We start from the raw sequence: 16,858 nt of genomic DNA on the forward strand, positions 1-16,858 counted from the left end.
GAGAGGTCTAGGAGGATGAGAGCGGCTGTTTCTCCGTTGTCCATCAGGGTTCAGATGTCGTCTGTGGCTGCGATGAGGGCGGTCTTGGTGCTGTGGTTGGCTTGGAATCCGGACTGGGAAAGGTCGAGCGAGTTGTTTGCCTCGAGGAATGCGGTTAGCTGTTTGTTGACGGTCTTCTCGATGACTTTAGCCGGGAAGGGGAGAAGAGAGATGGAGCGGAAGTTTTTGAGGTCTTTGGGGTCCACTGTGGGTTTCTTCAGAAGGGCGTTGATTTCTGCGTGTTTCCAGCTCTCAGGGAAGGTGGCTGATGCGAAGGAGCTGTTTACGACGTTCCGAAGGTGGGGTGCAATGATGGTGTCGGCTTTGTTGAAGATGTGATGGGGGCACGGGTCGGAGGGAGAGCCGGAGTGGATAGAGTTCATGACGTGGATGGTGTCTTCACTGCTGATGGGGATCCATACGCTGAGGGTGGTGGTGGGGGTCGCTGGTTTGGTGTCCAGAGGTGGAGATTGGGGTCTGAAGCTGTCGTGTTTATCTGCGATCTTGCGGTGGAAGAAGGTGGCGAGGGCGTTGCAGAGATCTTGTGACGGGGTGATGTCGTTGTTGCTGGCGTTGGGGTTGGAGAGCTCTTTGACGATGCTGAAGAGCTTTTTGCTGTTGTTGGTGTTGTTGTCCAGTCGCTCTTTGAACGATGTCCTCTTGGTGGCCCGGATCTGCAGGTGGTATTCGCAGGTGGTGTTTTTTAGGGTTGTCATGTTTTCTGTTGTCCGTTCGTGGCGCCAGGTCTTTTCGAGTGTTTGGCAAGATTTCGTTGCGGCTTTGAGGGCATCTGTGAACCATGGGGGTTTTCTGTTGCCGGTCTTGCCTTGGGGGTTCTTCAGTGGAGCAAGGTCGTTGGCGCAGTTGGTGATCCACTGAGCGAGGTTGTGGGCTGCGTTGTTGGTGTCGGGTAGATTGGTGTCGGCTAGTGGGTTCTGGCTCAGCGATGTGGTTAGCTGGTCTGTGGTGATTTTGCTCCAGCATCTGCGGAGGATCCGATGCGCGAGGTGGTGAGATGTAGTCTTCTTGAAGATGAAGTGTACGCAGCTGTGGTCGGTCCAGTGGAGTCCGGTGGAGTGGTTGAAGGCGACGTGGTTACTGGCGGAGAATATGGCGTCGAGCGTGTGGCCGGCGAGGTGGGTGGGGGGTGTCCACCAGTGGCTTGAGTCCGAGGTTGGTGAGGTTGTAGAGCAGGGGGGAGGTGGCGTTGTCGTTGTTTTTTTCCAGGTGAAAATTCAGGTCTCTTAGGAGGATGTATTCTGGTGAGGCTAGGGCGTGCGGGATGATGAAGCCTGCGATGGTTTCGCTGAATTGTGTGCGCGGGCCTGGGGGTCTGTAGATGAGCGTTCCTCTGAGGGTGGTCTGGGGGTTGGTGTGGATTTGGAAGTGTAGGTGTTCGGCGGTGGGGACGATGTCTTCGGCGTTGGTCGTGACGTTGATGGTGTTCCTGTAGGTGATGGCGACTCCTCCTCCTGTTTTGTTGGTTCGGTCCTTCCGGGTGATTTTGTAGCCGTCTGGGATGGCTATGGCGATGTCGTGGGCTGAGGAGGCGTTCATCCAGGTTTCCGTGAGGAAACCGACGTCTGGTGCTGATGTGTCGAGGAGGTCCCAGAGTTCGATGGCGTGCTTGTGAACGGAGCGGGTGTTGAGGAGGATGCACTTAAGGGGGTTGTTGTTGGTGTTTGGTTTGGCGGGCGGGGTGCGGGGTCGAAGGCAGGTGAATTTGCAGGCTTGACAGGTGAAGGGTCCGTGGGTGCGCTTTGGGGTGGCTTGGTAGCAGGCGGTTGGTCGTCCGGTGTTGAGTGCGATGAGGGCGGCGGTGTCGTATCTTAGTCGGATGTCCTGGTGTCGGCGGAGGCCAGGGGTTCTGGCGATGGGCGCGGTCCAGGCGCAGACGGGCGCAGACGGGCTTGCCTTTGGCACGTCCGCTGCGCTTCCGCGCGGCGTCCTTCATAAATGGCCAAGTGGGAGGGAGGAGCAGCTGGGAGGTGGGAGCGGGGTGGCCAATGGGCGACAGAGGGAGCATGGCACAGCGGGAAAAGGGACGGGGCCGCAGGGGAGCAGCGGTGGGAAGCGGGGAGCGGGGGGCACAGAAGCGGGAAAAACAGTCACGGAGAAACACAAAATATACTGGCAACAGGCAATAAGCAGGGCACAATGCAAGTAAAACACTGGGTGCAGTCAACAACAATACTCAGAAATACGGGTGCAGCGGCGAACTTGCGGCAGCAGCGGTGAAGGGCAGGAGTCCTGGTCACACACGGGGAGCCGTGCGGTGTGTGGAGCGACCGGCCCTGCGAGCAGGGTCAAGGGTCACCACCACTACCCTCAGACAACATGACGCACTGCCCAGACACTACATACTCTACCCTCAGAATACAGGTAACAGTGCCCGGACACTGTGAACTCTACCCTCAGACAAGAGATACCACTGCCCAGGCAACATAAACACTACCATAAGACAACAGGTAACACTGTAAACACTAAAAACACAATAGATTGGACACTGTAATCACTCCCCCGACAACATGCAACACTTCATACACTGTACACACTACCCTAAGACAATAGAAACCCTGCCCAGACACTGTAAACACTACCCTCAGACAACATGAAACACTGCCCAGACACTACATACTCTACCCTCAGACAACAGGTAACACTGTAAACACTAAAAACACAATAGATTGGACACTGTAATCACTCCCCCCGACATCATGCAACACTTCATACACTGTACACACTACCCTAAGACAATAGAAACTCTGCCCAGACACTGTAAACAGCACCCTAAGACAACAGTAAAACTGCTCAACACTGTAAACACTAAAAACAAACAAGGGATAGCACTGCCCAGACATTGTAAACTTACCCTCAGACAAGTAACACTGCCTGACACTGTAAACACTAAAAGCAGACAACAGGTAGCACTGCTCAGACATTGGAAACACTACCCTCAGAGGTAGCACTGAACAGACACTGTAAACACTCCCGCCAGACAACAGATAGCACTGCCCACACACTGTAACACTCCCGCCAGACAACAGATAGCACTGCTCAGACACTGTAAACACTCCCGCCAGACAACAGATAGCACTGCTCAGACACTGTAAACACTCCCGCCAGACAACAGATAGCACCCCTCAGACACTGTAAACACTCCCGCCAGACAACAGATAGCACTGCCCAGACACTGTAAACACTCCTGCCAGACAACAGATAGCACTGCCCAGACACTGTAAACACTCCCGCCAGACAACAGACAGTACTGCCCAGACACTGTAAACACTCCTGCCAGACAACAGATAGCACTGCCCAGACACTGTAAACACTCCCGCCAGACAACAGATAGCACTGCTCAGACACTGTAAACACTCCCGCCAGACAACAGATAGCACTGCTCAGACACTGTAAACACTCCCACCAGACAACAGATAGCACTGCCAAGACACTGTAAACACTCCCGCCAGACAACAGATAGCACTGCCCACACACTGTAAACACTCCTGCCAGACAACAGATAGCACTGCCCAGACACTGTAAACACTCCCGCCAGACAACAGATAGCACTGCCCAGACACTGTAAACACTCCCGCCAGACAACAGATAGCACTGCTCAGACACTGTGAACACTCCCGCCAGACAACAGATAGCACTGCCCAGACACTGTAAACACTACCCTGGGACAAGAGACAGCACTGCCCAGACACTATACACACTACACTCATGGGTAACACTACACAGACAATGTAAACTCTACTCTTAGACAAGTAACACTGCCCAACACTGCAAACACTGTTTTGCCTCTATAAAAGTTAATTGGGGGCGTGGCCAAGATGGTGGACGGCTAGGACGCGCTTTTAGATCACTCCATGCCGCCGCCTAAATAAGCATATAATTCAAGCCCTTCGTTCCCCAGTAGGGGCCCCTGAGAGTAAATACAAGCTCCTGAGAGAAGGGGGTACAAGCGGATCCTTGCGGAAGCAGCATAGAACCATGGGCGCGAAAGAACGAAAGGCTAAGAGGACCAGCGGTCTCTGGACCGGGACCTGCGGCCTATAGTATACGGATGTCCACCGAACGAGTGATGATCCTCCATGGGGTAGAGGTCCGTGGACCGCGGAGACAGGGGAGCTGATTGATCCCCTCTCCCCCAGGGGCTGTGTGGACAACCTGGACTGGTGAGGCGAACAGAGCTTGCGGAATGCGCCACAGCTCTGGACCACAGTGTGGGAGAACTCTGGAGCGTGCAGGTGTCCCGGTGAACAGTAGGGATCAAAAGCGTGCCTAATCCTGTGGCGTGCTCCTGTGGCGTGTGATGAGCAGCCTGCCCAAGTTTTGGCCCATCTTTCGCTTTGCAGGGTCACATCGAATAATTGGCACAAAGATAGCTAATCCCCTCAGCCTCAAAGCCATGGCAGGGAACATGTACGGAAAGGCAAAATACAACAAGAGAAAAGATACCTGCCAAATAGATTTAATATAGAACTCACAAGGAGGTCCTTTGATACATATAGAACCACCCAAATCAAAACATATTAATTCAGCACATAATGAAAAATAGATACAAGTTTTATTACATAGAAAAACATTTTATTCAATACATTAATGACAAACCACATGGGGATTTTTCTAAAAAACTGATGATTTGACAAATATAGTCCCACATATCGACATCAAACAAAAAAACTCTCATACCTTCATACATACCAGCATTTCAAACACTCTCATACCACAACCAGGCATCCATTACCAAGGTACATAATAGCCATGAGCTGATCTAATAATAATAGATGGAAAATAGTAATCAGGGGGATGGACAACAGATCAGCCAATTAGACCCCAGATGACACAAAACGCCGACGCACGCTTAGGTGTAAGGCCCCCAGACGGAGCTACACCTTTTTCAGGGCAATGATGTACAGTTCACAGTGGGACAAGCAATCAATCTAAAAAGTAGACACGTCAACTCTCACGGGGGATCCAGCAATGCAGAGGTCCTCAAATAAGGAACTTCAAGAAATGCTCATAGAGGTTGAAAGTCATTCTTGTGGGCGACTCCCAAGCTGGGTTCACTCCAATAATGCCAAGTCCAGGAGATGAAGAAGAGAGAAGGATGCCAATAGTTAAGAGGGTAATCTCCGCATATGAGTAGGGTTCAGGCTGACTCCTCCATTTTCTACGGAGACGATACAGAACCAGTCATGCACAGTCTTCAAATCGACACAGGGGGGTTCAACCGCTTCTCGTAATACAAGGCGTCATGTTCGGAAAGTCAGGCAGTTCCAGGATGGAAGATAAGGCTAGAAGCCAAGGGCATGAGGCTCGGCTAGACGCAGATGACGGAGAGGGTATGGTCACTAAGGCATTCCTTGAAACACTCTTCTCCTCACTACGTGCAGACCTGCAGATGATGAAAACCGAATTAGCATCGGAAATCCGATAGGTGACATGCGAGGTGGCCGAGGTGGGCGAGAAAGTCGCCAAGCTTGAATACAGGGAGCCAGGCCGGGAGGAGCAGTTCTTGTGGCTTCAAAAAGGGGGGCTACGGCTAAAAGAGCAGCAGCTGGACCTTCAGGCTCGCAACGAGGACCTGCAGAACAGATCCAGGAGGAACAATATAAGAATGAGAGGTGTGCCATCCAAAGCAGAGGGCTCCAACCTTCGCAAGTTTGTCACAGACCTCCTACGACATGTCTCCGGACTTCCTGAAACCTCTGCACTACAGCTAGACCGGGTTCGGTTCACAGAGTGGGAGCTGAATGCCTGGGGAAAGGTCCCCCGGCCGATATACTGGTTTGCGTTCGCAATTTTCAAATCAAAGAGGACATTCTTAGAAAAGCCAGAGACTCCCACCGGTCCACTTCAAAGGCTATTCCCTAACCTTTTACCAGGATCTCTCCAGGATCAACTTGCAGAAACGTAGGACGTTCCTCTCTGTAACAGAACACCTCAAAAAGGCTAATATACCCTTTGCATGGAGCCACCCCTTCCGCATCATCTTCAAGTATGAAGGATCTCTCTATCAGATCAGATCACTCAGGGAAGCCTGTGCCCTCCTGCACATCACCACGCAGGATGATTCTGAGGAGTAGCCCGCCTCTCCTAAGTGTATACGAACTGCATGGCAGAAGGTAACAAGCAACCACTGCGGGCCCGGCCCGACTTGGCCACCATTAGGAAAAAGAGACAGGCGGTGCTACAGGTCCTATCAGCGGAATCCACCTTTTCAACTGCATCATGAGCTGAAGACGACCCTGCTCCCGGGGTGCGGAGGGACTTGCGAGGCACTGAAGGAGGCGGTAGAGGGGCTGTTGGTAGGATGCTCCCAGTACTGTACAATCTGCGGGTCGCTCAGAGGTCCCACACAGAATCTCTTGGAGGGTGGTCCTCCAGAACAGTCCTCCCTTGGCTGTCGTCGCCTCATACTGACTCTTGGGTCTTGACAGACTTGGCTCCTGTTGATTTCTTCAGTATATCCTTTTGTTGGTTATGGGTACATTCTATCTTCTTTCACTTCTTCTCCTCCGCACCAGCCAAGTCTCCAGAAGGGCTCCAAGAGTTCTACGAACTTCATGGTATGGCGCTCCATCGCTACCTCGCAGGCGTGACGAGGACAAAGTGAACAAGCTGCATAGGGGCTTCCTGAACTCGTGCAATGCATAATATACGTTTGGTGAGCCTCAATGTTCGAGGCCTCAATAGTCCAGTAAAGTGCAAAGCGATTTTATCTTACTAGAACACTTCGGCGAGACATATGCTTATTGCAAGAAACCCACTTACTTGTCAGGGATACCCACCGCATGCGCTCACCCAGGTTTCCCAGACCATACTGGACCACTGACACAACTAAAAAAAATGGGGTTGCCATACTGCTTGCCCAGAGCTTCCTGGGAAAGGTCACAGATGTGATAGCTGAACACAAGGGCAGAGAATTATGGATTAGGCTCCAGTGGGGTCATAAACGGTTAACAGTGGCATCTATTTATGCACCGAACGAACACCAGGAACGCTTCTTGATTACCTACCTTACACAAGTCTTAGCCTCGCAAGACCGGGAGGTGGTGATAGGGTGGGGGGGCTTAACCTGGTAATGAATACAGACTTAGATCGCTCGGGGCATCTCGCTACACAAGCTGGGACCGTCACACAGACTGGACATCAATGGCGTATGAATTGCGTCCTTAATGATATATGGAGTCAGACACACCCCTCCGCCAAAGACTACACATACTTTTCTGCGGCCCATAGATCCTATGCCCCTATTGATCATTTACTCCTCGCAGATGCACTATTGGGGATGCGTAGCTGAAGCAACAATTGAATCCCGTTCCCTCTCTGATCATGCCCTGATCACGCTATCGCTGAACCTAGGTGGCTCTCAACCATGCCCGTCACGATGGCTACTTCGTGACGCCATGCTTCACTCTGACCAGATAACTAAAGCTATTAGCAAGGCAATCAAAGACTATCTCACCACCAATGACCGAGACTAGGTTCGCCCGGCGTCCTTGTGGGAAGCGTTAAAACTAGTTATACGAGGGGAATTAATAGCCACATCAGCAAGCTAAAACAAGCTACGGAAGGAACAGAGGAAGCAAATAGCGGCATCAGTAGCAGAACTGGAATTCATACACAAACTCACCGGTACCCCCCCCGCTTCTGGAGGGAATTGAAGAAGAAACGCTTAATTCTCCACCGATTGGACCTAGAGAGAGCGGAATATGCCTTAGTGCATCTCCGGCACAAATTCTTCCTTAACAGAAATCCTTCTGGCTGCATGCTAGTCCATAAGCTACGCCAAAGAGAGGTTACCATAACAATACCGGCAATCAAAGACCCGTCCGGGACTCTAGTATACGCAAAATTGCAGAAGCTTTCTGAGCCTTCTACAGCAAACTTAGTGCGGAGGAAGACTCTACACATAGAGACATAGCTAGTTACCTCCATGGTGCGCAGCTGGCGGCGCTGCCTACTGATACTGCATCTTACATTGATCGCTCTATCCAAGTTTACAAGGTAGTGACAGCAATAGCCAGCCTCAAAACCTCCAAGTCCCCGAGCCTGGATGGCTTTACCCCCCCCCCCCCCCGTTCTATAACAAATTCTGTCAGACACTAGCCCCTGTTCTGACACAGCTTTTTAACTCATTTCTTGATACGGGAGCACTCCCTGATTCCCTCTCGGAGGCCTCCATTTGAGTAATCATAAAACCATCTGAAGATCCCCTTGAATGTGCCTCCTATCGTCCAGTCTCATTGCTCAACGTCGATGCCAAATATGAACATACAGCATTGAGGCTATCCAAAGCACACCTTATAAGTTTCTTTTCAGTCCTAGCTAAGTAATCGCTTATTAAGGCATCTGTATACCCTCTATTGGACAATGAGACAGAGTAAAACCAACATCAATTCCAAGAAAGAAGATCCAGGCTGTTCAGAGTCAATTGAATGTCAATCTTCTTGTGATTTCATCAATTCTTTATTAGTATTCAAAAAATCGTATAAGATCTCCCAGCACGCAGTTTGCCAACACGTTTTTCGTCTTGCACTAAGACTTTCTCAAGGCTGGAAATATCAAACAATGCTAGTATAAATATGACATACAAAATTGCATACATTGACAAAAACAAACATATAAATACCATATAATTCACTAACATATATAGAGATTGACATATTTAAAAACACATAAAAAACAACATTTGTATATACATTTGAGAAACATAGATAAACCATATGTTATGTAAAACAAAACATGCTGTATACACTCCTTGACGGGTCTATACATCCAAAATTTAACAGAGTTTGTTGTAGACCTAAATACACATCTAAACAGTGTGACTCAAGAATCCAAGAGTATAAAAAAGGTGGAATTGACTGCAGTGTAAGTAAAACAAGCACCAGCCATCACCAAGTGAAAAAAAGATAAGTTTAACAGGAATTCTTTTTATATGTACTAAGAATAGAGTGACAAGAAAGTGAGGGAAGTGAGAAAACAGGAGGAGAGATAATGAAGATAAGAAAAGAACACCAATTGAAGATCGGACCCACCATAAGTACTGGTGGAGAATATCCAAATATCAGCTTGAAGAAAAAAGAATCACAAATCTATCCAAGCGGGATACACCAAATTCAGAGGTTAGAGACAACCCGTTGATCTCCGGGGTCCACCTGGGGGCTGACATAGATACTATAAGCCTCTACGCTGACGACGTGTTCCTGTCCTTGACAAATCCCGAGACCTCGCTCGTGACCCTAGTGGACAAATTCTCGTGGTTCAGTGAAGTGGCGGGCTTCAAGGTAAACCTTCCCAAGTTACAAATACTGAATCTGTCTACTACCCCTGACACAGTAGAGGCCCTGTCCAGGCATTTCCCATTCACTTGGACCAGCAATCACATACCATACCAGGGGATTTTCTTAGTATGAATCCCTAATAAGACACTAACGGCTAACTACGGGCCACTTCTAGAACAGACTACTGAAACCCCCTCCACATGGTCATGACCGGGTCTCTCTTGGGCGGGTCATGTTGCAGCAGTTAAAATGACGATAATGCCGCGCATATTGTACATCTTTCAAACTATCCCCCTTTCCCCACCTGCGGTTACATTGCGCAACCTACAGTGGGCCATCAACCACTTCATCTGGGGTGGGAAGCAACAGCGACTCAGCTTTGCGCAGATCACAAAACGCAAGTAAGATGGGGGGGCCCCAGTGATGTCCAGGTATTTTCAAGCATCACAACTACCCTTCATTCTTGAGTGGAACCACCCACTTTCAGAGAAACATTGATCGTTTAGTAACCAAATAATTGCAGGAGCGAAAACTTGGGGAGAGATTTGGCTCCCGCGTAGGCACAACGCATGGGGGCTTTACAACTCCCCGGTGATGACAACTACCCTAAAAGTATGGGACGTAACTGCAATCCGCCATGGCTTTACTTCATTCCCCTCCCCGCTAACTCCATTGGTGGACAACCCTGACTTCCCGCCTGGGTGCAAATCAAAAACATTCCAGCAGTGGCGTGAGAAGGGGTGTAATCAAGACAGGGCCATTCCCTTTGATCAGCTTCAGAAAGATTACGAAATCCCCGTCACTGACTAGTACGCCTATACTCAAGCGTGTCACTGGGGGTAAACAGCGTTTACAACAAATGTTTTGCCCCGCAGGGAATCACAACGCGGTCATTACAACGACCGCGTTGTGATTCCGCATACCATTACTCCGCAAGTCGGAACAGCGCTTTGCGGGGGGGTTGGGAGGTGTTGGATTTAAAATCCAAAACCTTCCCTAGTGTCCGCACAGACTTGAGTTGGAATAGTAAATTATACTATTCCAACTTCCAGCGCCCCTCCTCTGCAAGTTGTTGTTCTGACTTGTGGAGTAATGGTATGCGGAATCACAACGCGCTTGTTGTAACGACTGCGTTGTGATTCCCTGCGGGGAAAAAGAATGCGAGATTTAAAGGTATATTCATCACTGGGTAACCTACCCGGAGATGAGACCAGGCGCTTCTCGTCCATTAACCCAGTATGAAAAGTGGCTTATTATTAAAAGCGACGGTAAGCGCCTTATATCAGAACTGTATTATTTCCTCTCAGTAGACACCACACCAACGTACTCTAAGGGACAGTTAAGGTGGGAGGAGGAAATAGGCAGATCCCTCACAGACAAGGAGTGGCAGGACATATTTTTTAGAACACATCACACTGCACACAACATCCCAGGTACCGAAGCAGCTTATAAAGTTGCCTCATACTGGTACCTAACTGCGGCCCAACAGAACCACTGGAACAAAGACCGACCCCGGCTTACCGCTGGCATGGCTGCGGGCAGACAGGCTCATTAGTACATCTACTTTGGCATTGCTTCAAATTGGTAAGATACTGGGACCTGATACTCCAGGACATAAATGAAGCCTTCGAGACAGAGATCCCGCGCTTCCCTGCCTATACTTTGCAGGGTCTCTCTAATCCACTAACATTTTCCTTGCGCTCTTTAAGAGGGAGGCAGCTAGCATTAGCCCTTAATGCGGCAAGTTTTATCACTGTTTTGGGTAATATGAGTGGTTATGTGGATTTCCTCTTTGTATTAACTATTCACCTGGTATTCTTTTTTGCAGTCTGTTTCTGGACAACTGTCCTCCTAACACGGGTGTTCTTTTGAGGTGTCACTAGGTTTCTTCTCTTTGGTATTGAAGACGCACTACTCAATCACTTTCCTTTGGATGCATTGTCTTGTTTGTGGTTTCACGGTTCTTAACTATAATTTTAATCTCAAGAAATAGCCTTTTGGAATGCGGTGTAACACAAAAGATCGTGCACCAGGGATACGGTGGTTGATTACTACATAAGCATGAGACTATGTAGTTTATGTATGGTTTTCTGTTTATTTGTAGCCTGATGAAGTCGATGGTGAATATACCCTATTGACGAAACATATGTTGGTTGCAAAGGTTATCAATACAGCTGGATGCATGTAGAGATAGGAAATAAAGCACTGCTGATTAAACTGGACTATTGTACATGGAATAACTCTTAATTTTGTTGTTCAGGGGATCTTATATTTTAGAGTCGGAAGTGTTGGCTCCCTATTGGAGTGTATGGTGGCCACATCTCCTTGGAGCACCTCTATGAATTATTTCTTTCAGATAAATTAGGTTCACACATGTTTGCGCAATCTTATGACCTTTCCACCTGTTTTTCTTGCATTGTGTGATGTAACTTTAGTTTGTTGCTGCAGACATGATGTTGTAACTTTAGTTCGCTCATAGCTCTTTTAATGGTAGAAAACTGTATTGATTACTTCTTGATGTTTTTAGGTCCATCAGTTAATTCACTGTCATCCATGTGTGAGTGCTGGCTAAAATATCTGGTATTGTTCTTCTGCAGATTGGTACGCCTGATATTGGAAGTGTCAGCTAATATATACTTTCAGGATTCCAAGCAAGGTAAGTAGCATCTAATGGAGAAGGGGAAATGGCACAAAAAGAATCACTGAAATGATTTGGGTTTTCTTTTTTCACATATGTTCTACTATGTGAAGGATCGCTGACTCACAAGCCTTCAGATGCTAAGGATTGCTGACAAGCGCAAAAGAAGAGCCCCCTACTATTAAGAAAAGGTTCCTTAAGGTAGGGAAAAATCAATCAATGTACAGATTTAAGGCAACCATTCAATAAACAATAATTAAATGCTAATCAATAGACAAAGGTCAGAAAGAACCAAAGAGAACAAATTATTTATCAAAAATACAAAATGAGCTTTATTAAGTGTTAACCAATTAAAAATGTTTTAATAATCATTCATTCACTTTCATGTCCATCATACAAACTCACAGACATACTGAAGACACATTTAAAACATTGTTGGTATGATGACATATTGCTCAACACTGATAGATTGACACAATATATAAAAAACAAGATCAATCGGAGACGGAGTGGCACAAATTCAAATGACTGGTGGAATTCTATGTCTGTGTCGGCGCAACAGGGGTGCCTTCGCCAGGAAGAGGGCCACAGTACAAACAATTGATGAATCTGTGAAGTAAACATTGTCTTTATGAATGAGGAAGGTTCTTTCACGAATACAATGAGTTATAAGTATACAAGGAAGACATTTGCATTGGATGAAATAAGGGAGAAGAATGAGAGTAAAAGTGAAAATGGAAAGATATGACTCAAGATAATTACTTTAGAAGTGAATAGTAAGGTTAATGGAATAAAATTAGATGTGAAAAAGGCAATATATAAAGATAGTGAAGGGAACCCTATGTGAATGATTAAAAAAGGGGGGGGGGAAGGAAGAAAGGAAAAGGCACCCAGAACATTTGTGCATGTATACGATGGTGACCCCTATTTGTATCAAAGTCACATGCTTAACTCATGGTGTCAGAAATAGTATACCTACTATTGATGGGGTTTGGAGAACCGTCGTGTTGAACGGTAAATGAAGACAGTGCGATACTTCATGTATAATCTAAACGATGAAGGTAGAAGACGCATATTGATAGTTGCTCACATTTAATAACGTTTTTGATTGACAGCGATTCTAGGTATCTAACTAATATTTACCTCAGTTGCCAAGGGCAAAAAGACGCCGTCAGTACATTGTAAGCGGATGAAATATGTAAGTCCTCGTGGTGTTTCAATAATGGTGTACTAAAAATTATTAAACATATGTAAATGGACAAATGTGATAGAGAATGGGTCCTTAATTACAAATCCGAAAAACTATTTTCTATTTATACCTGTATGCCTGATGGGCAATAGAGAGAGGAATCAGGCGACGCCAGAAAAACAAGATAGCACAGTGATGTCTGATAGTTACTGGTTGTCACTTCTATATTTTCAAAGCTAAAGAATAAAGATACACAGGATTGTCCTGGTTAGTTGAAACTTAAAGCATGTTTGTATTTAGCGAAAATGTAATAGCAATGAGACCTACTGAAGATCGATAATAAATAGCTAGTCAATACTAGTATTAGGGATTAATGTAGAACGGCACAGCACTTACTTTGATGCAATGCGGTGCAGATGAAAGGGGTCAGTACAATTCTGTTTTGTGATTTCAAGGATTACTGCAATATAAATGAAGTAACTATAAGGCGAAAATTAAATTACAGTACAGCTGATATAATATACTTCGAAATCAAGCCTTCGAAATGGAGGCTTAAACTAGCGGGTTTCGTTACACAGGCGTATAATTTGCAGAGGAGAAAGAATGCACAATTGTACTTCACTTGTGCCTTTTAATATGACCGGGGAAAAATATAGGCAGAAGAATAATAAGAGTTACAAAATATCCACATATGTTAAGTTAAATGTGTTTTATAATGTCACGAGATAACGATGCGCCAGCAAGAACTATGCAAACTTAATTAGGGTACTGTGAAAAACTATGCGGACTTGATTAAAGCTAGGGCTTGTCAATGGCTCGAACTTACCTTTTAGTCATTTGGAGCCTCCGGATATGGGGTTCCTTCTTTCTGCGAATATGCCCGGAAACTAAACCTGAAAAACAAGAAAGGGTTTGGCCCTTATTCAGTAAGGTTCGGACCAATATACCAATAGCAACCAAAAAAAATGCCAATACTGTTACCATTCAAACTCAAGCAATTATCCCACACGCCAGATGACCTAAACACGCTGGATGAAAAAAGTTGAATTTTCTTTTTCTTTTTCATATACTCTTTTTTACTTATTAGTTATCTTTTTGTTAATGAATCATTGTTTATAAATGTAAACAATACAAATCAAGAGAAAATAATAACTAATAAGTAAAAAAGTGTACTTGAAAAAGAAAAAGAGAATTCTACTATTTTCAACCAGAGTGTTTAGGTCATCTGGTGTGTGGGATAATTGCTTGAGTTTGAATGGTATCAGTATTGGCATTTTTTTGGTTGCTATCGGAAACTAAACCTGGCGTGATCCGGTTAAGGTGTTTTGACCTGCAGCGGGTGTATCACATGGTAAAAGATGGCCAATCGTCTGTGTACCTTGACAAAACTTTATTGGAACGATGTAAAAAACATATATGTGAAGCACAATGCCTAACTTTACGCAATATTACCACCTTATACTGTCTGTGACACAGCTAAAATGAATCAATTTTCATAATATAAAGAGCAATGTCGCTCCTTATATGAAGCAGTATTCGTGCATCTGTTTGTTGAAACAGTATTGCAATCAGGAAAGTGAATAGCAATGTAGTCATAGCGTGCTACACATGTATTTATACAGTGTGGCCGACCTAATCCAAATTGACTGGGTGGTGTAGTGTTGCCGACCTAATCCGAATTGACTAGGCGGTGTACTAACAGGGAACTCCGTGGCAAGCGATGATAAGGACAGTATATGATGATTAATTGCGACGCGCAGGTATGTAACTGCTACATATATAAAGCTAAGAAAAATAAATAAATAAAGGAATAAAATATGAAAGATAATAGTAAGACTGAAGAAAATAAGGTGGAAGATGAAACATGTGCCACTAATAGATGTATTTTGCTGAGGTGTATATAGTATATAGGAATTGCAAAAAATAGAATTTGGAACAAACGCCATGGATGTTTTTATTTATTTATTTATTTGCGGGTTTATAACGCGCTTGAATCGACTCCTTCCGGAGTATCTCTGCGCCCAAAATACCAGAAGCATGGTCAAGCAGTCAGTGGATAGCAGATTAGTTCTGAAACAAGAATGTTTTGAGCTTCTTTCTGAAGCTCAGATGTTCAGAACATTGCCTCAGCTCAAGGGGAAACTTGTTCCATAAAATCGGACCGACTACAGATAGGGTCTTGCCACCCTGTCTGGCCTTTCTCACAGCTGGCACTCTCAGGAGAAGCTGGTTACTGGACCTAAGGGACCTAACCGGGTTGTATGGAATGAATTTATCTCTCCAGTGCGATGGCCCCAGTCCATTTAGGCTCTTGTGTATTAAACAGCAGGTCTTAAATTTTACCTTGTTATGGACTGAGAGCCAATGCAATTTCTCCAAGAGAGGGTTAGACGGTGTTCTAGGGGGGGCATTTAATACCAGCCTGGCCGCAGTGTTTTGAATCATCTGGAGTTTGGCTAGTACTCCATCATTGGCCGATAACAGGAGGCCGTTACAATAGTCGAAACGACTAAGTATCAGAGCTTGCACCAAGGTTTTCCTGGTGAAGTCCGGTAGCAGGGGAAAGACCTTTCGCAACAAGCCGATGACATGGAAGCAGGAACCCACAATGATGTTACAATGTTGCTTAAAAGAGAGTTCACGATCCAAGCGCACTCCTAGATTTTTCACAACCAATTTAGGGTCTGGGACCGGGCCAAGGTCTTGCGGCCACCAGTCCGGGGTCCACAGGATCTTTGCGCTTCCCCAAAGAATACAACCTCCGTTTTGCCTACGTTGCATTGGAGGCAGTTAGAAGTCATCCAATTTGCTACCGCCTTCATGCCATTGGAAAAAGATGTTTTCACTTCGTCGGTAAGAATTTTAAAAGGAAACAGGAGCTGGGTATCATCCGCGTATGATACTGGGATGAAACCGAACTCTCTAAAGATTTTAGCCAGGGAGGCCACGTAGATGTTAAAAAGAGTTGGGCTCAAACAAGAGCCCTGTGGCACCCCCTTGGTAATCTCAGTTTCCACCGAGCGAAATGTGCCCATTTTAACCGATTGAGTCCGGTTAGATAGAAAACTTCTTAGCCAGGCCAGTGCTGTACTCACAAGACCGATCTTAGCAAGCCGTTCGAGCAGAATATTATGAGATATAGTGTCGAACGCCGCCGACAGATCTAACAGTACCAGGACTACCGAATGACCCCTGTCCTGGTACATGTGTAGATCATCCGTTATTGACAGTGCCGACTCAGTACTATGCTTCGGCCTAAAGCCAAATTGCGAATGGTCTAGACTGCCGGCCTGTTCGATATATAGCTCGAAAGGTGCTTGTTTACATGTCTTTCAGTGAGCTTTCCCATGAATGGAGGTAGGGATATCGGTCTGAGATTAGACAAATCCGTCCAAGGGATTGTAGTATTCTTCCTAATAGGTCTTACTGATGCCTTTTTCCATGCCATGGGCACTCGGCCTTCGGTCAGTGATTGATTTACCATGGTAATTTAACTGGTATTGTATCACATGGCCTGTTCCCATTGAATTTCCTGGTTTAGACCATGTTTAACCGTATCTAAAATAAACATCCAAAAACTTCTCTGCTTTTTCTGATGGAGTCTAAACCGACAAAAGGAGTAAGCATGGGGGCTGCTTGTGCCCCTACTGGGCCAGTGCGCCTTCGGACCCTGCAGACTCGGCTGGGGGTTCT

The 16,858-nt window shown here is 46.2% G+C and overlaps 1 long non-coding RNA gene across 1 annotated transcript in view; it reads left to right on the forward strand.

Moving 5' to 3' along the window:
• The window catches only part of LOC144805725 (uncharacterized), a 52,025-nt gene that overhangs the window by 9,420 nt on the left and 25,747 nt on the right, over positions 1–16,858 (forward strand). The window contains exons 2-3 of the long non-coding RNA XR_013605583.1: positions 11,936–11,994; positions 12,090–12,177. This is a non-coding gene — a long non-coding RNA (uncharacterized LOC144805725). The remainder of the gene's footprint in view (positions 1–11,935; positions 11,995–12,089; positions 12,178–16,858) is intronic.

The sequence above is a fragment of the Lissotriton helveticus genome (genome assembly GCF_964261635.1).
Source record: "Lissotriton helveticus chromosome 1_1 unlocalized genomic scaffold, aLisHel1.1 SUPER_1_unloc_2, whole genome shotgun sequence".
In the NCBI taxonomy this organism is placed as follows: Eukaryota; Metazoa; Chordata; class Amphibia; order Caudata; family Salamandridae; genus Lissotriton; species Lissotriton helveticus.